Genomic DNA, 22922 nt, shown 5'->3' with positions numbered 1-22922 from the left:
ATTAACAGGAACTGCTGAGGACTCTTCTGGGTATTATGAGGAACAGTGGAAAAAAACAGATACCTGATTATTTCTTTCTGGCTCAGTGCTGACGTTATGGGTTTTAAATCTGTGTTCCTGGCAAACAGAGAAAATGAAAAGAGGCAGGGATTCTGACTGTTCATTTATCACCTCACAGCTCTCAACCAACAGGGGGCCTTCTTTATCCTATTTAACCTCTTGGTAGAATATTTGCCTTTCATTTATTCCTCTTTCCAGTCAACTCTTGATTATTCACGTAATAGATGAAAACATTAATGTGAGTCAGAGAAGACCGCCCCACCTTGGCCTCTCTTCTCTGCCACAGCAGCACAGAGTTCCAGAAATGGAAACCAACCATCAGGAAAGGTAAGGAGGCTGAGCAAGTTGGGGCAGGGCCAAGCAAATTAACATTGTTTCTCTTCCCACTTCTATACCTTCCTTCTAAATGGTCTCTGTTGAGTTCCTTTTCTGGTGCCGGGAGGAGATTGTTGGAAAGGCGATGCCGTCTGCTTGGATTAAAGTAAAAATACGGGATTTTTAAAAACTAAAGTATATCTGGGGGCACATTGACTGGGATGCTGTTTTCTTCTCTTGTGTCCATTTTGCCCTCAGTCAGTGTCTCACATCAGATCACCCAGTCTTCTGATTAGCAATTGGTATTCTCAGTTCAGGGCTTCCCTGGTGGCTCAGCTGGTAAAGAATGTGTTGCAGTGCGGGAGACCTGAGTTTGATCCCTGGGTTGGGAAGATCCCCTGGAGAAGGGAATGGCTACACACTCCAGAATTCTGGCCTGGAGAATTCCATGGACTGTATAGTCCATGGGGTCGCAAAGAGTCAGACATGACTGAGCGACTTCACATTCTCAGTTCAGGGGTCGGGACTCGGCTGGCTAGAATTTCCACTGTAGAGTTTCTCAAGGTTTGGTTTTTAAGTCATTTGCCTCAGAGTTTCCTTGGATGCCTATTAAAAATGTCGATTCCTGCACCCTTCCCCAGGCCTATTGAGTCCAGGTAAGGGGGAGGGGAGTTGACCTGGGGACATGACTCTTCACCGACACTTCTCCAGGTAATATTTATGCACCCTGAACTTTGAGAATGACTGCTCCATAAAATGACCTGAGGGGGTTTGGAGGGTGGTTCTGGGGAACTACCACCACTTCCATTTCCCTTACTGTTAGTAGACTGAATGAGTGGGTGGGAGAAGTGGGGCATTCTTCCATGTGGAAGTGGGAAGAGGGTGTTTTTCTGAGTGCTAACAGGTAAGGATTCTCTACTGAAAGGAAATTGAAGAAAAATGGAGACACTGACCAAACAGAATTAGATGGCACTTAGCATCTCAATATTTGTTGAATCCCTGCCTGAATAGTTGAGAGGTGATTGGGCATGGACACAGCAATGTTGTGTAGAAGTTACTAACTGGGTTTACATCCATGTTTCTTTTTAACAAGACCACCCTCTTCTCCATTTCTGCCTGTCTTTGTTTAGAGTGGAAGTAGCCAGTCATCTGCCACATATTTGGGGTTTTGTGGTAATTTAAGTATATGAATAGATACTGCATGGTGCCACTCAATGGTTGTACCTAAGTATAACCCTACTAATCAAAGTGAGGATATTGTGTTTATTTTAAGACAGTGGTTGTAGTATTCAGTCTTTTTTTTCAAACACTGGCTCCATGGAGGAAAGCAAAGTCCTGTGTTTCATTGCTTTCCAAGCATTCCCCAACAACTGTTGAATGGGTTTTGTTCCAAAGGTTTCTTTGGAAATCTGTTTAGAATTCAGATTGCATTTTCCCGTGGAAGCAATATTCTTGGGGTTCTGGTTCCCAGACCAGCTGGCAAAAGCCTGTTTAATCTGGAATGGAATGGAAGTAGAGTCCCTCAGCCCCTCAGCAGGATTCCAAACAGTGTTTTTTATTATTTAGTTTTGGTTGGGCTGGGTCTTCGTTGCTGTGTGTGGGCTTTCTCTAGTTGCAGTGGGGCCACTCTTTGTTGCAATGCATGGGCTTCTCATTGCAGTAGCTTCTCTTGTTGTGGAGCATGGGTTCTAGGTGCATGGTCTTCAGTAGTTGCAACGTGCAGATTCAGTAGCTGTGGCACACGAGCTTAGTTGCTCCAGGGTATGTGAAATCTTCCCAGACTATGGATTGAACCTATGTCCACTGCATTGGCAGGTGGACTCTTATCTACTGGATTACCAGGGAAGTCTCCCTTAGAGTGTTTTTATGGGAAAAAAGCACCAGAGTTTCAGACCTGTGATCCTTGGCATATATTCGCACATCCGAGTTTCACTCTCTGAGCAAAATCATAGGGACTTGTGGGAGGCAACAATTCAAAGTCGTTCACATGGCTTCCCAGACCTTGTGTGATCTAGCTTCTGCTCACCCCTCCAGCATCGTTTCTTATGGGTTTCCCCTCGCACTCTATATGGTCTAGGCAGAGGAGCTGCTTTGGGTTCATTGAACATGTTTTTGTTACCTCTGGGCCCTGAACCTTTACCCACACTCTTCTCTCTGCGACCTCCTTCCCTCACCTGCTGACCAACGGTGGCTCTGTTACAGGCTCTCAGAATTCTGATCATAGGTTTTAATTCGTGTGTTTTATGTTACTTCTTTTCCCTCTTGCCAGACAAGATGCTCCATAGAAGCCAAGACCATGTCTTGGTTAATTTGCTGTTGTTTCCCCAGCACTTAGATTGGGGTCTGGCAGGAGGTGGTTTCTTCAGAATACAGCAGATTGAATGAATGATTTAGCCCAGGCATTCTCAACCTTTTTGTAGCTGCTGTACCCATGTTGGATCTTCATGTGCTCAACAGACTAAGCTGAGGGCTGCGTCAATAAGAAGATAATATTTGGGTTGTGTAGAATTCGCAACTGCTGTATCCATAGCTCACCTCTGCCCTCCAACCCAAGAAAGCATATGAAAGCATCTACATCTGCTTCAATTCCTCCTTATAACATGGCAAAAAGCGTTTTGCAAGTGAGCTAGAGGAGAGATAAGATACAAATGAATAGATATGTAAATAATTTGCCAACTTCAGTACTCTATTATTCATCATAAATCACTTGCCTCACTTCTCTTTGCCTGCTGAAACATACCCATGGGCTGCTACATGGTTCTGAGAAGCACAGATCTGGTCCAGTGCCGATGTGGGCTTTGAGATTGAGAAAGGGCCAGTCTTTTGCCTGAGTCCGTCCTTTACTTAGCAGCTGTTCTGGGAATAGAATCTAAGGCCTTTGATGCCCAGGCCATTATATCTTCTTGCAGAGGTATCCAGTCTATAAATAGAGTCTGCATGCATTGAAACAACTTACCCTTCTGTGGATATTCAAGGCAGTCTCGAGTCACTTGACCAGGGTCACTACTGGTGATAGACTGAGGGAAACAGAAGGGTGAAGGAATGCAAAAAGTACATTCTCTAATTTCAGTTTGGTTCATTAATGTGAGGCCTGGGGAGAGGGCAGGGAGTCCAACTTACCCAAGGCACTGCTTATGCAATTGAGACTTAACAGATGGCTCTTTATTATGCTAGGATTGCACATCTGCACAGAGTGTAGAACATGACTGAATGCTCAGTGGGTATTTCTTGATTATGTGATTTGCAGAAATCACTCTGCTGGTGTGATGATAATACCTTTAGGATTCTTTATACCATTGAGCATTTAATTGGTAAGCATGTGGTTTGATAAATGAGGTGGTGGTTGTTGCTGTTATTACTATTATTACTTTTAAGGAGCTCCTATAGAGCTAGAAGGAGCCTTTCGGCCATTTGGTCTGAGGCCCTGTGTCATCTGTTAAGAATTACATAGGGACCTTAATGCTATTTGTACTTCTGGTTATGATTCTTGTGTGTTTCTTCTGCTCAGAATAGAATTTGCCATAGGACTGGATGAAAGGAAACAGCCTAACGGGTCACACTAAGTAAACTTCATGTAAGTAAAGTTCAAAGGAATTTAGTTTTCCCATCTGTTGGTCCCTGGAGAGGAAGGGAAAGCAGGGCTTTTCCAGGTGTAAGCCTGTGATCCAAGGTTGGATTCTTGTGGAAGGTATGTGGCTGGTTGGAGAGGGCAGAATAGCTCATTTCCCACCTACTTTCCTGTAGGACACACTCCAGGAGTCTCCCATCAGGCTGAGTATTTCTCCTTGGTGAAGAAGACCACTAACAGGTGGCTAATTAAAAATATCATAAGCCCTAAAGCCAACCTCAAAGACTTGCGAGAGGTTAAGCCTTCTTCCACCAGGCCACGCAGAGCCCTCGGAGACTAGCAGGCCAATAGCATAATGAATGTCATTCCCTACACCACTTTAAGAAAAGGTAGCATATAGTTTTGTAGTCCTTCAAACCGCCAGTATTTTGTTCCATCATAATTTTGTTTCCACACCTCTTCTTTAATGTCACTGAATAAACTCCCATCTGTCTGTCTGACTGTCTGGACTGAGGGAAATAGAATGAGCCTAGAAGGGCCATTCTTGAAGCCATGCACCACCAAATTCTAGGCTGTTTGCATCTGCCTCAGTTTCTCCTTGTAACATGCTAAAAAGTGTTTTGGTTTTAGGTAACAATGCAAAACTTCCTGGAGTGAACCAAATGTGGAAAGTGTTGTAATTTGAGGCAGTTTTCAGAAAAGAACCTCTTCTAGTAAAGAAAGACTCCCTTTTCCTTTTTTTCCCCCCTTTTCTTTCTTCCCTTATTTTTTTTTTTTTTCATTTATGCCTCATCACATTTTGTCCAATTTCAGCTCATCACAGGCTGTATTTTCTTTTTGATTTCTGCTTTCCAGAATAGCCCCTGACTGCAAAAAAGGGAACAGAAGGCCAGCTCCTTGGCTTTCAATTTGCAGCATCCCCGGCCCTTTCATCCATCTCAGTGCTCCCCTAGTTGGGAACAAAACCCGAGCTCCACGGTCAGAGCACATATGGAGGAAGAACGTTTTTTTCAAACTCCAAGCCCATGCGGATTTCGTGTTTCATTGTCACACGGATTCACAATACAGGGTCAGGTGCAGGTAGGGAAGCAAGAGGGAACCTGGAGGAAAAAAACTGGTTTGCAACCTTCACCAAAGCAGACATTCCCATTCAGGGGTCAGAAGTTCAATTAAGAAGAAAGCATGTTCTGAAGGGTTTCATTTGCTAATCCAGGGCTGCTTTCCACCTTGAGAGCTTGTGTGTCAAGGTACCCAGCCCGGAAGATGCAGCAGGAGTTTGATGTGCTGCCTGGTTGGGCACCAGCTCAGACACCATGCCTTTTGTTCTCTAGTTTCCTGTCAATTCTTCAGTGTCTACTTTTCCTCTTCTGCTTCCTTTGGTTGCAAATCACAGAAGACCTATCGCTTTGTGCTCTCAGCTTGTTGTCTTGGTTACAGACTTCTTTGGCCTGCCTCTTTTTTTTTGAGGGGAATATACTGCTTAAAGAAGACTTTTAAAAATAGCGACTGAGGGCTCTTTCTTGAAAGATACTAGGGTATTCAGCAGTGGGTAGAACTGGGGTTTGCGAACCTGGTTGTGCTTTGAAATCACTCAGAGTGCTCTGAAATGCTGCTCAGGCCCCAGGCTCAACCAGTTGAGTCAAGATTTAGGCGAATGGGCCTCAGGAATTGGGATTTTATTTTCAGTTAACTGGCTAGGAGATCCTAATGTGCATTCAGCATTTAGAACTATTGAGGGTTTTTTTTTTTTTTTTCTTAAATTGAAGTATTGTTGATTTCCAATGTTTCAGGTGTACAGTAAAATGATTCAGTTATACAGATATATGTATTTTTCAGATCCTTGTGGTATAGCTCAGCTGGTAAAGAATCTGCCTGCAATGCAGGAGACCCAGGTTTGATTCCTGGGTTGGGAAGATCCCCTGGAGAAGGGATAGGCTACCTACTCCAGTATTCTTGGGCTTCCCTGGTGGCTCAGACAGTAAAGAATCCTGCAATGCAGGAGACCTTGGTCTGATCCCTGGGTTGGGAAGATCCGCTGGAGAAGGGGATGGCAATCCACTACAGTATTCTTGCCTGGAGAATTACATGAACAGAGGAGCCTGGGGAGCTACAGTCCATGAGGTTGCAAAGAGTCGGACACGACTGAGTGACTTTGACTTCGCTCTCCATTATAGGTTATTATAAGATATTGAACTTAGTTCCTTGTGCTATACAGTAAATCCTTGTCAGTTATCTATTTTGTATATAGTAGTGTGTGTATTTTAATCTCAAATTCCTAATTTATTCCTCCATCGCCCATCCCCCCTTCAGTTTAGCTCAGTTCAGTCGCTCAATAACATCTGACTCTTTTCGACCCCATGGACTGCAGCACACCAGGGCTCCCTGTCCATCATCAACTCCCAGAGTTTACTCCAACTCATGTCCTTTGAGTCGGTGATGCCATCCAACCATCTCATTCTCTGTTGTCCCCTTCTTCTCCCACCTTCAATCTTTCCCAGCATTGGGGTCTTTTCAAATGAGTCAGTTCTTCGCATCAGGTGGCCAAAGTTTTGGAGTTTCAGCTTCAGCATCAGTCCTTCCAATGAATATTCAGGACTGATTTCCTTTAGGATGGACTGGTTGGATCTCCTTGCAGTCCAAGGGACTCTCAAGAGTCTTCTCCAACACCACAGTTCAAAAGCATCAATTCTTCAGCACTCAGCTTTCTTTATAGTCCAACTCCACATCCATATATGACTACTGGAAAAACCATAGCTTTGACTAGACGGACCTTTGTTGGCAAAGTAATGTCTCTGCTTTCCCCCTTGGTATCCATAAATTTGTTTTCTGTCTGTGCATCTGTTTATACTTTATAAATAAGTTCGTTTGTATCATTAGAACCATTGAGTTTTAACAGCAAAGCCAAAGAGTTGGGTTTTGGGCTGTCTTAGACAGGTGAGGAGAATATGATCAACTTTTCTGTACCTTAGTTTTTTCTGCTTAGGAGAGGAACCCATAAAGCTTGAGGAGCTAAAGAACCTAACTGTAACTGCGATGTCATTACTGTCACATACAAAAGAGTGGCACCTTTGCTTCAAAAAATTATCCTGTTATCCAGCTGGCTTCATGTCTGGGGCATAACAGTGGCTTGAGGCAGTCTCGGGGATTAAAATAAATCTTTTCAGTTGCTTGAAGAAGGAGCTTACCTATGGGGAGGCACAGCAATTTCACTTTCCTCATCCCAGTATTTTTCCCTGGAGAATCCCATGGACAGAGGAGCCTTGCGGGCTACAGTCCATGGGGTTGCAAAGACTCAGACATGACTTAGCAAGTAAACAACAGCAACAACATAAAGGCAACGCCACGCCTATGATCCAAACCTGAAACATTGTAAGAATATGACACGTAGCAAATGAAAGTCCTCTAGTTGTCACTGATGATGACATCAGTGTGTGTTTCCTTCAGATTTTATGTTTGATTGGTTGTTATTGAAAAACTCAAATAATTTGAAAGGAATAGAAGGGCATGTATAATTTCCTCCAACCCCTGACCCCTAATCTGTTACTTTTTCTCCCCAGAAACAAACCAACATTACCGGTTTCTTGGAAATCTTGAGAGACTTTTATGCATAAACAAGGCGTGAATATTTTAAAGTGATTTTTTGATTAGGTAATCACGTCTATCCACCTACCAGAGACATCTGTTTGTTTCATTTATCCATTCAACAAGTATCTGATGAACATCTTGAATGTTCCAGGCATTATGTCAGCTTCTGGATCTATAACAAGGACCAGCACACAACCACTGCCCTCCAGGACCTTACAGTCTAGCAGGGAAGATTGTCATTTAACACAGGATGGCAACCCACTCCAGTATTCTTGCTTGGAGAATTCCATGGACAGAGGAGCCTGGCAGGCTACCCATGGGGTCGCAAAGAGTAGGACATGACTGAGGCGACTTAGCACACACGCGTGCACTATCAAATGAGAAATGGTGACAAATGTTGTGAAGGAAAAGGACATGTTACATGTGTCACTTCCAAAACAGTGGTTGATAGAGTCCCCTTCCCCAGTTTTCTAATATGGAGGTGTGGATGATAGATTGGAGGCAAAGAGGTAAACTGCAACCTTTATTCTTGCCAGCGGTTTTCTTCTTTCATGCCAAAATTTTCATCTGACAAAATGTCCTGCTGAGAGTTGGGGTAATCTACCAGCCAGCTTTATATTTATACTTGGTTGACAGAGTGCTGGCAGTATGCTAGATCAGACTCTTTGTCAGACATTCTGAACTGCTTGCAGACAGGAACTATGCCTTGTATCTCTGTGTGTGCTCCAAACCCCAGCATGGACAAACTGATTCAGACTTTAGGTGGTAGGTCCTTTTATTACAGTCTCATTTTATACCTTAGCAGCGCTTCAAGTGGTATGTATTCTCATTTCCATTTTTAAAGATGAGAAAACAGGTTTAATGATAGGGGTGTGTGTGTGTGTGTGAGAGAGAGAGAGTTAGTTAGTATAAAGCTCTCTTATTTAAAAATACTTCTGTCCGCCCCCCCCATCCCCACCGCTGCCAAAATCCATGACCATGGTCACATAGCTTTTCAGTGGCTGTGACCCTGATACAGTTGGTTCCCTTCCTTCAGGAAACTGGATACCACCCAGCCCTTTCACAGACTGGCCTAGGCTCTTTTCCTTCTGAGTTGTCTGGATGAGTTTTAAGACAACCAGGTTATCCATCCCATTCTAAATATGTTTCTGGTATTGAGGTCAAGGTAGCAGCATTATCCTGCCCTAAATGAGTCAGAGGAAAAGGACTCTCATGGCTCCCCCAATGGGTCATGTCTCTGTACTCACTGCCCTTCTTCCCTGCTCTTCCAGCTTGTGTCTTGGGCTGGGCTCTGGCCAGGGAACAGAGTCACCCTTGCATACATATCCTGGGGGAGCATTTCTGTGTCTGACGTGGTGTTAGGCACTATGGGGAGTGGTAGCAGATGAAGATCCTCAAAAGACAAAGCAGGAAACAAAAGGTAAGATTGGCTACAAACAAAATCTTTGGAACCAGACAGTTCTGATTCAAGGCCTGACTCTTTTCCTTATTTAGTTGTGTGACCTTAGGCAAGTACTTAACCTTTCCTTAGCTCAGTTTCCTCATGTTTAAACAGAGGTGGGGTGGGGTGGGGAACTGCACTTACCTCATAGGATTGCTATGAGGAATACATGAATATGGGGCTTCCCAGGTGTATTAGTGCTAAAGAATCCGCCTGTCAATGCAGGAGATGTGAGTTCAATCCCTGGGTTTGGAGGATCCCCTGGAGGAGGAGATGGTAACCCACTCCAGTATTTTTTCCTGAAAAATCCCATGGACTGAGGACCCTGATGGGCTGCAGTCCATGGGGTTGCAAGAGTCGGACATGACTTGGGTGAATGAGCACGGGCGTGCTCACACACACACACACGAATATAGTGTTAGGCATCTAGTGAAGCACTCAGTAAAGAATAGCTGCTGCCGTTATTATTATTAATATCATTGTCATTGTCAACAGCATCACTACTACTACTATTACTAATTACAACAGAAAGGAGTGATAAGTGTATAATACCAGTATGTGCAAATGGCGTTCAGAAAAGGAATGATCAGTTGGGGTAAGTGTTATTCAGGAACTCTCTGGAGGAAATAGAAGGAGTGGAATGATATATGCCAGGCAGAGCAAATACAAAAGTGGGAGGCTGAACTAAACTGGAGTGGGAACAAAAAGAAGGAACAAACCCAACATCTGGCATACTTGGACTCTGCTACTAGCTCACTTGTCTTCACAGTCCATCTTTCCAGCCATTTTTGCATCCCTGTTACTGCTGCTGCTGTTGCTGCTGCTAAGTCGCTTCAGTCATGTCTGACTCTGTGCGACCCCATAGACCGCAGCCCACCAGGCTCCACCGTCCCTGGGATTCTCCAGGCAAGAATGCTGGAGTGGGCTGCCATTTCCTTCTCCAGCGCATGAAAGGGAAAAGTGAAAGTGAAGTCGCTCAGTCGTGTCTGACTCTTAACGACCCCATGGACCGCAGCCTACCAGGCTCCTCCATCCATGGGATTTTCCAAGCAAGAGTACTGGAGTGGGGCGCCATTGCCTTCTCCGTTGCATCCCTGTAGGCATGCTTTATTACTGCTTGCTGTTGAGATGTGGTAGTCAGAGGGGGACTTGTTGCCAGCCGCTCTGGCTGGGATTTAGAAGGTGTCTGTGCCATTGTGGCACAGTTGACCTGGGTCCTAAGTATGCAACGTAATTGGTAGGTTTAAAACCTAATTTTTATCAGCTTACCTAGGCATGTTGGTTTCACACTCCCCAACTTTACAAAGGACTGCTTGAACAACAAGGCAGATGGATGGATTGATGATGGGAGAGAGATCTGTATAGACACATAACACTTGTGTCTATCAGCCTGGTCATACCTTTCCTGAGAGCAAGGTTCCTGAAGCCAAATTAAACAGGGGCTTATTTAATAACCTAAAATCAGAACCTAACAGAATTGAAGGATCTTATGAGAGAGACCATGTAGGTACATCACACCTTTGTATTGACAAGAACATGGGTCCTTTTCTCTTTCCACTGCTGGAAAAAACATCAGTGATGGTTTTTCTCTTGGATGTTTCTGTTTTGTAATTCCATACAAACACTGTGTGCTAAGACCATGTTATTCTCCTGAGTTCCTTTTTCATCTTCTTCATAAGATTTGGAAAATACCCACTTCTCGCCAGCAATATAGTTAGAGTGATTTCTTCTCATTGAGTGCTCTTTTTGGCTTTGCTTCCAAATTCTGGATGTTTCCAAGCAGGGCCACCACGAATGGCTATGCACTGCACAACCCTAGGAGAGGGTGCCATTCACATAGACTATAATTGAATGGCGCCACTAGGGTTGTGCAGTGCACAACCTACACAACTATACTCGGTGGCCCTGGCATAATGTAACGTCAGCTTTCTTCATCTCCAGAAGGTTTTTGGGAGAAGTAGAGACTAGCAGTTTGGAACCATTCCAGGAACTTAGTAAAGGAGTCTTGAAGCTGTGAACTGCTGCTTTCACTAGGAAAGGAAGAGAGAAGTGCAGTTGTGGCTTCCAGAGGATTATCATCTGGCAGTGGGAACCATCATGTGGAAGGACTACTTATCTTCATTCTTACAGTAAATAAAGTTTTGAAGACCTACTATATGTGGGTTGAAGGATGGGGAAAGATTTGCATGGGAGGGAGCATTTGAACAGGGTCTTGTATAAAACAGAATATAAATATGAATTAATAAATATGAACTGTGAGGAGAGAGTTCCAGGGAAAAGGATTAGCAAGGGGAAAGACACACTGCATGGGGTATATGGATAGTGGTAAGTAATTCAGTTTAGTTTGATAGAAATGCTCGTGAAAAAGGATAGTGAGCAATAAAGCTGGTTGGTGGGTGGGGGGAGTCAACTGATGATGGGGAAGGGGAGGGACTGGAATGCCTAATTAAGGAGTTTGGACTTTATTCAACAAGGAATAAGGAGCCATCTGAGGTTTGTTTTTTTTTTTTTAATAGTTGATTGAGATATACTTCATTACCATATAGTTCATCCACTTAAAGTGTTCAATCAGTGATTTTTAGTATATTCACAGGTATGTGTAACCATTTCCACAGTCAATTTAGAACATTTTCATCAACTCAAAAAGAAGCTCCATACCATTTAGCCATCACTCCCCTACCTGTTCTTCCCCCATGCCCCCATGCCTAAGCAATGACTGCTCTGCTTTCTGCTTCTATATACTTGCCTATTCTGGACATTTAAGAGATGGAGTCATATAATATATAGTCTACTTTGACTGGCTTCTTTTTCTTAGTATAATGTTTTTAAGGTTCATCCATGTCATAGCATGTGTAAGAACTTCATTCCTTTCTATGGCCAAACAGTATTCCATTGTATAGGTATACCACATTTTATTTATCTGTTCGTTCATCCATTGATGAGTATTTGGGTGGTTTCCACCTTCTGGCTATTATGAGTAATGCTGCTATGAACATCCATGTATCTATGTATAAGTTTTTCTTCCCCAATTTATTTGGCTGCACCCGGTCTTTGTTGCGTCATGTGGGATCTTAGTTCTCTGACCAGGAATTGAACCCAGGCCCCCTGCATTGGGAGAAGGAAATGGCAACCCACTCCAGTGTTCTTGCCTGGAGAATCCCAGGGACGGGGGAGCCTAGTGGGCTGCCGTCTATGGGGTCACACAGAGTCGGACACGACTGAAGCGACTTAGCAACCCCTGCATTGGGAGTGCTGAGTCTTAGCCACTGGACCACCAGGGAAGTCCCCATGTATGCGTTTTTCTGTGAACATTTCTCTTGGGTATGTATATAGGAGTAGAATTACTGGGTCCTATGATAACTCTGTGTTTAACTTTTTGAGGAACGGCCAAACTGTTTTCCCATATTGGGGCACCATGTTCCGTCCTAGCTTGCAGTGTATGAGGTTCCCAATTGCTCTGCATCATCATGAATACTTGGTGATTGTCTCTTTTATTTTAGCCTTTCTCATGTGTGTGAAGTGGTCTCTCACTGCAGATTTGATTTCCATTTCCCTAATGATACTGAATACCTTTTTATGTGCATATTGGCCATTCATGTGTCTTTGGAAGAAATGTCTATTCAAATCCTTAGCCCACTTTTGAACTTGATAGTTTGTCTTTTTATTATTTGAGTTTTGAGAGCTACTTATGTATTCTGCATAATAGAGCCTTGTGAGAGACAAGATTTGCAAAAATTTTCTCCCATTCTTTGAGTTGTCTTTTTGCTTTCTTGATAGTATGCTTTGAAGCACAAAAATTTTAATTTTCATTAAGTCCAGTTTACGTATATTTTGTGGCTTTTGTTTTTGGTGTCACATCTAAGAATCCATTGCCAGATTGGGATCATGAAGGTTCACCATTATGTTTAATTTTAAGAGTTCTGTAGTTTTTGCTTTTTTATTTAGGTCTTTGATTGATTTTGTGTTGATTCTGTGGATGATTGTGAGGTAGGGGTCCAAGGGTCATTCTTATACATGTGGAAATCCAGTTGTCCCAGGGCCATTTGTTGAAGAGACTTTTCTCATTGAATAGTCTTGGTCCCCTTGTTGAAAATCAGTTGGGAGGGTTTATTTTGGGATTTGTTTGAATTCTTTCCATTAGCCTATACGTCTTTCCTTATGCCAGCACCACTGTGTCTTTATTACTATTGCTTTGTAGTAAGTTTTGAAATCAGGTAGTGTGGGTCTTCCTACTTATTCTTTTCAAGATTAGTCCAGTTCAGTTCAGTCCAGTCTCTCAGTCGTGTCTGACTCTTTGCGACCCCATGAATCGCAGCACGCCAGGCCTCTCTGTCCATCACCAACTCCCGGAGTTTGCCCAAACCCATGTGCTCTAGCTATTTGGGATACCTTGCAATTCCCTGTGAACTTTAGTGTTAGCTTCTCAGATTGTGTAAGGATGTCAGTCGAGATTTTGATAGAGATTGTATTGAATGTATCAGCTTAAATCTGTGAGGTGTATAACATGATCAGTGCTCTGTTTTGTTTTTTTTTTCTTTTTAATTTATTTTTGGCTACACTAAGTGTTTACTGCAGCGCACAGGCTATTCCTTGCTGTTCATGGGTTTTCTCTAGTTTCGGCAAGAAGGGGCTAATTCTAGTTGTGGTGCACGGGCTTCTCATTGAAGTGGCTTCTCTTGTTGCAGAAGGTTCTCTTGTTGCGGAACACAGGCTCTAGGGTGCTCAAGCTCAGTAGTTGTGTCACGTAGGCTTAGGTGGCACATGGGCTTGGTTTCCCCATGGCATGTGGGATCTTAATTCCTGGACCAGGTGGATTCTTAAAGCACTAGACCACCAGGGAAGTCCCAGGGTTGTGTTTAAGAAGAGGAACCTGGCAATACTGTATGAACTGGAGCGAAGAAGGAGACACTGGAGGCCTCGAGATCAGATAGGAAAACTGTTGCAGTAGTTGAAGAAAGTGAATAGGGACTGAACTAGGAAATGATAACAAGGATGGATCTGAGATATATTGAAAAGGTTAAAGTGTCAAGGTGACAGGACTTGGGGACTGTCTACATATGGGGCCTGAGAAAGAGGGGCAGCATCAAAGATAGCTCTGGGGTTTGAAGACAGGCTAATTGATTGGATAATAGTACTTTAAAAAAAAAACAACTTTGTATTTTATTTTTATTAAAATTTTTATTGAAGTGTAATTGATTTACAATGTGTTAGTTTCTACTGTACAGCACAGTGATTCAGTTATGTAAGTATATACATACATATATATATATATATATAGTCAGGTTCTTTTCCATTATAGGTTATTTTGTTGTTTAGTTATTATGTCCAATTCTTTGGAACCCCATGTACTTTAGCCCACCAGGCTCCCCTGTCCATGGGATTCTCCAGGCAAGAATACTGGAGAGGGTTGCCATTTCCTTTTCCAGGGTATCTTCCCAACCCAGGGATCAAACCTTCATCTCCTGCTTGGAAGTCGGATTCTTTACCGCTGAGCCACCAGGGAAGCCCTTATAGGTTATTACAAGATACTGAATATAGTTGCCTGTGTTATACAGTAGAACCTTGTTTATTTTATAGGTAGTAGTGTGTAAAAACTTTATATTTTAAAATTATTTTCAGTTTACAAAAGAGTTGTAAAGATACCACAGAGAATTTCTTTATCTCCTTCCATCAGCTTCCCTTAATGTTAATATCTTGTATAACCATGGTAAAATCTTTAAAAATGAGAAATTAGCATTGATACTTGAACTAAGCTATAGACTTTATTCCTATTTCACCAGTTTTTCCCACAAACATCTTTTGTCTGTTCTCGGATGGAGCCCAGGATCCCACATTGCATTTGGTTGTTAGCTCTTCTTAAACTCCTCCATCCATGGCAATTCCTCAGTCTCCATCTTGTATTACTTTGTCAACATTGAAGAGTACTGGTCAGTTACTTTGTAAAATGTTCTTTATTTGGACTTACCTGATTTTGTTGTTGTTGATTAGAATTAAGTCATTGGGCAAAAATACCACAGAAGTGATGTCGTCCCCTTCTTGGCACATCATATCTGGAGGACATGATGATATGTGTTATTATTGGTGATATTAATTAACTTTGATCTCTTCTTGTCATATTTTTCCACCCAAAAGTTACTATTTTCCCTTTGTAATTAACAAGTACTTTCCATGCAAAAATGATAATCTTGCATTACTCGTCGGCATCTACCAATGGTTCTTGCCTACACTTATTGCTGTACTGTTTACCTGATGTTAATTTTGTTTCCCTCACGCCTTCTGCCTTTATCAGATCAGTTGGAATTCTACTAGTGAAACAGCTGTCCTTGTTCTTCCACTTTTTGAGGGAGTAGTTAACAAGGGAAGAGGTTAGGAAAAGAAGATGGCAAGTTCAGATTTAGGTATGAAATAGATAACTGTGTGCCATCTAGAGGGAACTATCTAGAAAGCATTTATCATCTGCCTCAAATAGTTGAGTTTAAGATGTTGGAGGCAAGCACTGTTATTCTTTTGTATTTTAGAATGTAGAAACTGAGGTTCGGGGTGCAAACCTGAGTCATAGTGGGAAATAAAACTGGCAAGGCAGCTGAGGGCCACACTGTTGAGAGCCCTGATTACCCAACAAACAACTTTGGGCTTTGTTCAGTGACTCACCTGTGCCAATTTAAAATTTGTCAAGAGGGAACAATTGATAATCCAATCCTAGCTCTCAGTCTATTATAGCATTTTGTGCAACCATAGGGAAACCATTTAATAGGCCAAATTAAATAAAATCTAAGTACCTAATGAGTTGTAGAGGCCATTGGACAAAAAAGAGGTGTTATCTGGAGTTACTGGAGAAGGCTTTGTGTGGGAACTAGAACTTGCTGTGGGCCTGGATGGAATTTGTAGTGAGTGGACAACAGAAAGGACAACCAAGAAGGATGATGCTATCAGTAGCTCATATTTATTTTATTGCTTACAACGTGCCAGGCACTGAACTAAGTGCTTCAAACATTTAATCCCCATATCCACCTTATGAGATGGTACTGGTGTAACCCCTATTTGACAGATGAGGAAACTACACCTTGAATGTTTCAGTATTCTCTCCTTGTAGGCAGCTGGACAAGGAAGCCAAATAACATATTAGCACATTATACTACAAGCAAGTGAAGAACAAGTGAATAGAACAAGTGAAGTTAGATGAATTAGAAGTTTAATAGAAGCTCTGGTTGATGTAGCTCACAGTAAGGATGGACTTTCTTTTGTGATCAGAATAATAATAGCTACTATGTATTGAGTGGTAGCTATGTGTTAGACATTGTGCCAAGTGTTTTGCTTGCTTTATCTCATTTGATCCTCTCCAAAACCTCATGAGACATAGATGCTATTTTTATCCCTATTTTAGAGATAAAAATTCCTCCAGTCTCTCCTCCAAGGTTACAGTGCTGGTGAATGGCCGAAATCTATCTTAACTCTAAAGCCCATAATATTCACCACTTAGCAATGCTCTCTAGCCCACTTCCATTCTTTTAATAGGGGTGAATTTGGCACTGGGACCAGAAAACTTGAGATTTACAAGCTAAGATTCCCTGGTCCCTGACTGGTACTTGGATGTGGAAACTGCCAAATATATATGCCTTTGTGACTTTCTTTATTCTGTACCTCAGTGTTTGGTCAACCCCATTCTTTCTTTGGGGATAATTCAAACAGGTTACAATCTGGTCTTTCAAGTCTAGGAACATTCTAGCTTTAAAATGCATTTGCTATGTTTTAAATCCATTATATGTTGATTTTGAAGCCCAAGAGTTTGTCAGTAGGTGGTCTAATTTCCTTTTTGTTTAAATTCTTGAAAGAAGGCTCTCTGTCAGTTGCTTATACTGACAAAAAAGATAATTTCTCATGAAGAAATAAGCAGAAAGAATTAATGGGAGGATAGAAGGAATCATGGGCTTCCCACATGGCTCTGTGGTAAAGAATCCGCCTGCCAATGCAGGAGACGTAGGAGACATGGGTTTGATCCCTGGGTCAAGAAGATCCCCTGGAGGAAGAAATGGCTACCCACTCCAGTATTCTTGCCTGGAGAAGTCCATGGACAGAGGAGCCTGGAGGGCTTTAATTCATGAGGTCACAAAGCGACTAAGCATGCACACAGGGGAAATGACGCTTTCTTTTGTTATTTGAAGGGTAAATAAGAGGTAGCCAAAAGAGGAAAGATGAGAAGGCCATTCTGGAAGAGTGAGTAGGATTAACAATAATGCAATTTTTGATTTGGAGATTTAAAATTTTAAAATATTATGAAAACAATTGGTGACTCTTTTTTTAATCCCAGGATTGTAAATAAGTTGCAAAGTATGACATCAGAGACAGAAACCATGAAGGAAATCAAAAGTATATCTAATTACGTAAAGATACAAAAACTTCCATATAAAACTGCCGTAACTGGAGCTACGACAGTGGCAACATGGGAAAAATATTTGCAATAAATGTCAAGTAGTCTGTATTAAATGACATTAAAACATAAATACCTTCTTATAACCCAATAAGAAAAAGAACGTACCAGTTGAAAAATAGGCAAAGACACAAAAGAAGAAATACGGCTGGCCAAAATCATGTTAAAAAATAGTTTAATATTTCTGGTAGTCTGAGGCATGCACATTAAAGCAGTGAAGTGTCTGTGTGTGTGGGGGGGTAGGGGAGTAAAGTTAATTTTCACTCTACCCTTCTAAATTTGTGGCTTGATACCCCCCTGTAATAAAAGAATAACAAGAGGAAAACAAACAGACTTTTAATAACTTGTGTACCTCCTGTGTGTGTGGGAGAGACCCAGGAAAACTAAGTAACTCCCTGAAAAGGGCCCAACCACCTTAAATACCATCTCCAGCTAAAGACAAAAGGGAGGAGGGAGCCAGTTCCTGGAGGTGACTAGCAAAGGCACAGTATAAGATTGTATGCAGATTTAAGTTGCTGCCTTTTCTAGTCATAAGAGTTTCTAGAAATTCAGAGTCATTCTTCTCTTCCTTGTACAGAGAGGAGACACCCTTACAAATGGAGATTATCTTTATAAATGCAAATGTCTCTTACCGAAAGAATCTCTTCTACTTGATTTTCAGGGCTTCTCCTCTATCTGCTGCTTTTTTTTTTTTTAAACAAGCTCAAAATAGTCTTGATGACAAAGAGACATATTTGACGGTGGCAGATTCTGTTCCCTTTTAGTGTTTTGCCTTTTAAAACTGATAATGACCTCTTGGCGGGGCTGTAGCAGAAACACATTTCTCATATGTTGCTGGCAGGAGTACACATCCAAAGATGTTTTCTGGAAGGCATTTTAGAATTATAGGTTAAAAGGCCGTAAAATCCATATTCCCTTTGAAGACCTAGAAATTCTCATTCTAATGAGAGACCAAATACTAAATGTAGACTACTACTAAATGTTGCTTAGTTGCTAAGTCATGTGTGACTCTTTTGTGACCCCATGGGCTGTAGCCCACCAGGCTCCTCTGTCCATGGGATTTTCCAGGCAAGAATCCTGGAGTGGATTGCCAACTAAATGTAGACTACTACTACAAAATGTAGAGTAAATAGTGAAGGACCTGAAAATTTAGATATTACTTACATGTGTGACAGGAAGAGATGGGTTGAGTAAATTGTTGCATATCCATATAGTTGAATAAAATGAAGCTATTAGAAAATGAGATTATAGAAGCCTGTTTATGACATGGAATATGCTCAAGATACAGTTTTGGACAGTGCCTGAAGCCAGCAGGCTGAAGAGATCAGCAGGGTGAGTAGAGAAAGCCTTGCCTGCCTTGCTAAGGAACTTGAGCTTTTCCTGTAGTTACTGGCCAGCCATTAAAGGATTGTAAAGGAAAGATCAGAGATGCATTTTAGAGCAATCCCCCTTACCAGCAGTGTGTCTGGAGACAAGAGACCAGTGAAAATCATTTCATCAGTCCAAGGAGAGAGAAGATGAGGCCGCAAGAGTATTAACACTAGTGAATAAAATCCAAGACAGACTTTGGATAGCCCAAGGAATGGATCTTTGCTATGGTGGGTTATGTTTATAGGCATTCCTTTAAGAACCCCCAAATAGATGGGTGCCCTCCTAGGCGGTGGAGCCAAGAGAACTGGAGCTGGGCCTCGGAAGATTGTGTTGCAAGCCAAATGCCACTCTCCTGTCCCTCTCTCACTCTCTTTCCCTTTCATTTAGTTTTCCCATCCTTTCACTGCTTAACCTGGCTAGCCCCTCAGTTAGGATGGTCTTGGTGACTGGCCATCCTTCCCGCCTACATTTCTCATAGTACTAACACTTCTTCCTATGAACAAAAATTATCTTCTTTCAGTGTTAACGACCATGAGGGGTTAATGAATCTGATGTTGGGGTTGAGCAGAATTCAACAGGGAACAGGGTATTGATGCCGGTGAACTTGGGGCTAATATGATCATGGAACAGAAACAAGAACAGGAAGTGGAAGTGGGACAAATGATGCTGAGAGCTTGGGTGGAGAAGGTGGGAACCTGGAACCAGAGTGTCTCAGAGGTAGAGGATCAACTGGTACAGCTGCTGGTACCTAGATTAGGTGCTTAGGAAAAAATGGAATTTTTGAGTTTCTGGGGAAGATAACAGAGAGTCACTCTCTCCTGAAGAAGCTGAGAGAGTGTGGTGTTTGAATGGAACCTGTGGGTTTTTCCAGGAAAAACCAGCCCCAAAAGACTTCAGTTCTGTAGGGATTCAAGAATCGCCAGCATCCAGTAGATCAGAGAATGAAGCTGGTTGAATGTAACGTGAGCCTGTCTGTAGGGAATGTTGGACTCTGAAACCCTGAAACCTATCTGTGTAAATATAATTTGCTGCCCAGGCATGTCTGTGTTTTGAGATGTCTCAGCTTGTAAGGAGGAGATTGGAGGAGCTGTGTTGTGGTACAGATGTGAGGATCCTGGAGTGACTCCATGTGTGCTGTGGGAGTTGAGGGACAGGGCGAGAGTCTAAAGAAGAGAAGCCCCTATGAGGCTAGGACCATGTCAGGTGTGAGGTGAAAAGTGTTGATCTGAGAGTTTATTACGGGACCTGGGTTCTTGCTGGAAACCTCGTCAGAAACTTCCCCCTGGGTTTCTCCATCTGTAAAATGAGATTTCACAACAAAGCCCTGCTTGCCTCCCAGACAGTGGATCAATGGAAGGGCATAGTAGCGTTTCTCTGTATGCTCCCTGCTCTTTTCTTCAGATGCCTATCCGGGCAGATGGCAGCAAGAAGACAAAGTGCCACGTTGGTGCTGGGATGTACTCAGATGCCTTCTCATCTTCCTGCCCTCCTTGTTTGCACTTCCAAGTGTCCTCTCTTCCCACTCTATTTGCAGCTGAAGGGATAGTTTAGCTTTCCGTCTGCTAGGCTAAAACACATGCCAACAAAATTTGGAGGCTGTTGGCAGCCAACCAAAGAAGAGAGCAGGGATTTTGGGGCCAAGGCTGGGGGCCTTTGGGCCTCTGAATTAACATCTTATCTTCCCTCTGATCCTTTGGTTGATGGTGATTATGGATGTGGCTCCAGCATGACAAAGCAGAGAGGTTTAGTGTCAAAAATCTAGGAAGTTGCCAGAGGAGACCATGAGTTTACCGGGAAAGAAATAGGATGGGGTCGGGGTCCTTTTTCAAACCTGCTTTTTTGATGTTCTCCATGTATCTGATTTTAAAAGTTGCTTGGAAAAGATATCCTCTATCCTGGTGTTGGGGATAGATAGGCAAGATGAAGTTGGTTGGAAATGACATGACCACAGGCAAGTAACTGTTGGAAAACTCACTTAAGAGTCAAGACTAGATGGGCTGCCTCGAAAGAAATCAGATCCATGATTGAGTTGGGACTGCAAGGCTTGCTTTCTTCAGGAGGTTTCTGGGCTTCCCCACATAGGGTCATCGGGGATCAGAACCAGCCAGATGGGGCAGTTACAGGGAAATTGCCCCTCCCTCCCCCAAGAATCTGCTCATCTCCTCTTGGCTGTGTGTATAGAAAAGTCAGAGGAGGCGGGGGGCCCGTGTTGCATTTTTGCTTCTCTGTTTTACAGTGTTGAAAGTATCTAGGGTATTCCAGAAGCTCAGGAAGATTGCTAGCATGACTCTTAGGTGACTCCAGAAGTATTCTTTCCAAGGTGCTTGGGGGCCCCTGTCTGCTTTCTATATTACTGTAGCTTCTGAGTGTAGCCTTTGATGGCCTGATGCTGGGTAACTGTGTACAGCCTCCAACTTGGTCCCTTGCCTAAGGTGAGTAACTTTGCTTCCAGGTCAGTGGTAAAGAATACCAGCTTGGTTTCTTTCTCTCTTGTACTGTTCTGACGGGTAGGGTGGGGGAGTGAGGTTAAGTTCATGTTTGGGTGATTGAAATTCCAAACTGACAGTCCTTATCCCAAACCATGAAGATAAGATGTATTTCAGAAGTCTTGAGTTTTTTGGATTTTAGAAAGGCAATACTGAGAGTGTGTTTTATAGACACTGCCAATGGGATCTGGGACAGCACCCCATAATCAAAGTACATTATTCTTGTGGAAAACATATGAATACCCACCATAAATGGAATAAACACAGTCTGTAAAGAGCCTCAGCTCAGTTCAAGTCATGTCTGCTACCAAATTAGTTTTTTTTTTTTTTAAACCAAACCCGACGTTGTGTTTCTTAGAGCTTTTTGGATTTGGCGATTGCAGATAAAGGATTGTGGACCTGTAATTGTCATTGGCTTTGCACTTTTAATCAAATTGATCCACAGGGGAAAGTAACATTCTCAATGGATTTTTTCTTGGTGGGTTCTCTGATGAGGTATTGTGTGAGTGATGGACTCCCGGCTGTGTTCCTTTCAGGACCCTTTCTTCCTTATTCTTTCTCTTAGTCTCTGCAGGGATTCAGGTATCTCTACTTAGAGTAATTTTCCTTAGAGTACCCTTTCCTTTTAAATGTAGATTCTGAGAGAACTGAAGAACAGAATATAAAGAAGATACACGGGACAAAGCCAAACCAGCCCATAATGCCAATAATGTCTATTCATAAATGCTCACCACAAGAGAGGAACACACAGCAATGATTTTGTAAATCTGCACCATTAAGTCACCGTAGGTGAAGTAACTCCATAAACATGAATTTCATTTCTTTGGTCAGTCTTTTGTCCTGCTGAATGTCTTTGATCAAACCTTGAGCACACCTGGCTACTTAGAATAGTTGAATCTCCTAGGGCTTTTGTTAAAATGCACAGATTCCTGGAACCCCTGACTTATGGAATCAGCATTCCTCATGGGGGGAGCCCAGGAATTTGCACACTGTACTACTGCTTTGCAGGGCTTTCTTTGTCCCCCTTGAGCAAAGTCAAACAAGGTTTGACTTTGGTGCAAACTGCCACTACTGTGGGTTTCTGAAGGCTGTAATAAACCAAGCCTAGTTCAAACCAAGGAGCATGGAACTGGTGGTCTTTTAGAAGGATCAGGTTCTTTTTGTTTGGTTTGAGCAGGGAGAATAGAAGAGGAACCACCTAGTCAGGCTTTGAAACAAACCAATCAAGTGTGGGGGAGGAAAAATAATTTTCCCTCTACTCATCTAGGTTCCTGGCTGAGATGCACCCCCTCCTCCACAATAAAAGATTAACAGGAGAAAAACAATGAAAGTTTAATAATATGTATACCTCCTGTATACATGGGGGAGATCCAGGAAAACGAACTCCCTGAAATGGCCCAAGCTACCACCTTAAATACCATCTCCAGCTAAAGATAAACATGTTGGGTGTTGGTTGAGGGGTAGGGGTGGAAGAGAAGGCAGGAAGAGTGCAGTAAACAAGGGTAAGGTTGTTACACAGATTTAGGTCCTTGCCTTCTCCCTTATTGAGGGAGTAGAAAGATTTAGAGTTATCTTTTTCCTAGAGGGCGACACCTGAACAAATGGAGATTTTCCATATAAATGTAAATAGATTGTACGGAAAGGTAACTTCTGCACAGTTTTCAGAGC

At 42.5% G+C, this 22922-nt stretch overlaps 1 protein-coding gene across 19 annotated transcripts in view; it reads left to right on the top strand.

Annotated features, from left to right (window-relative positions):
- Window positions 1–22922, top strand: part of TMEM164 (transmembrane protein 164) — a 237235-nt gene that overhangs the window by 44811 nt on the left and 169502 nt on the right. Inside the window, exon 2 of one of the 19 annotated variants that reach the window (XM_081567302.1) lies at window positions 20170–21200. The exons of 17 other annotated variants lie outside the window; for them this stretch is intronic. The gene's annotated coding sequence lies outside the window, so the exon portion shown is untranslated. Of the gene's footprint in view, window positions 1–18724; window positions 21201–22922 lie in introns of those variants that run through there. One more of the 19 variants, XM_081567303.1, reaches the window with a different exon arrangement.

The sequence above is a fragment of the Giraffa tippelskirchi genome, chromosome X, assembly GCF_054371585.1.
Source record: "Giraffa tippelskirchi isolate mGirTip1 chromosome X, T2T-mGirTip1v1.2.pri, whole genome shotgun sequence".
Taxonomy (NCBI): domain Eukaryota; kingdom Metazoa; phylum Chordata; class Mammalia; order Artiodactyla; family Giraffidae; genus Giraffa; species Giraffa tippelskirchi.
The sequence above is the reverse complement of the archived record's forward strand: the minus strand, read 5'-3'. Positions and strand labels throughout refer to the sequence as shown.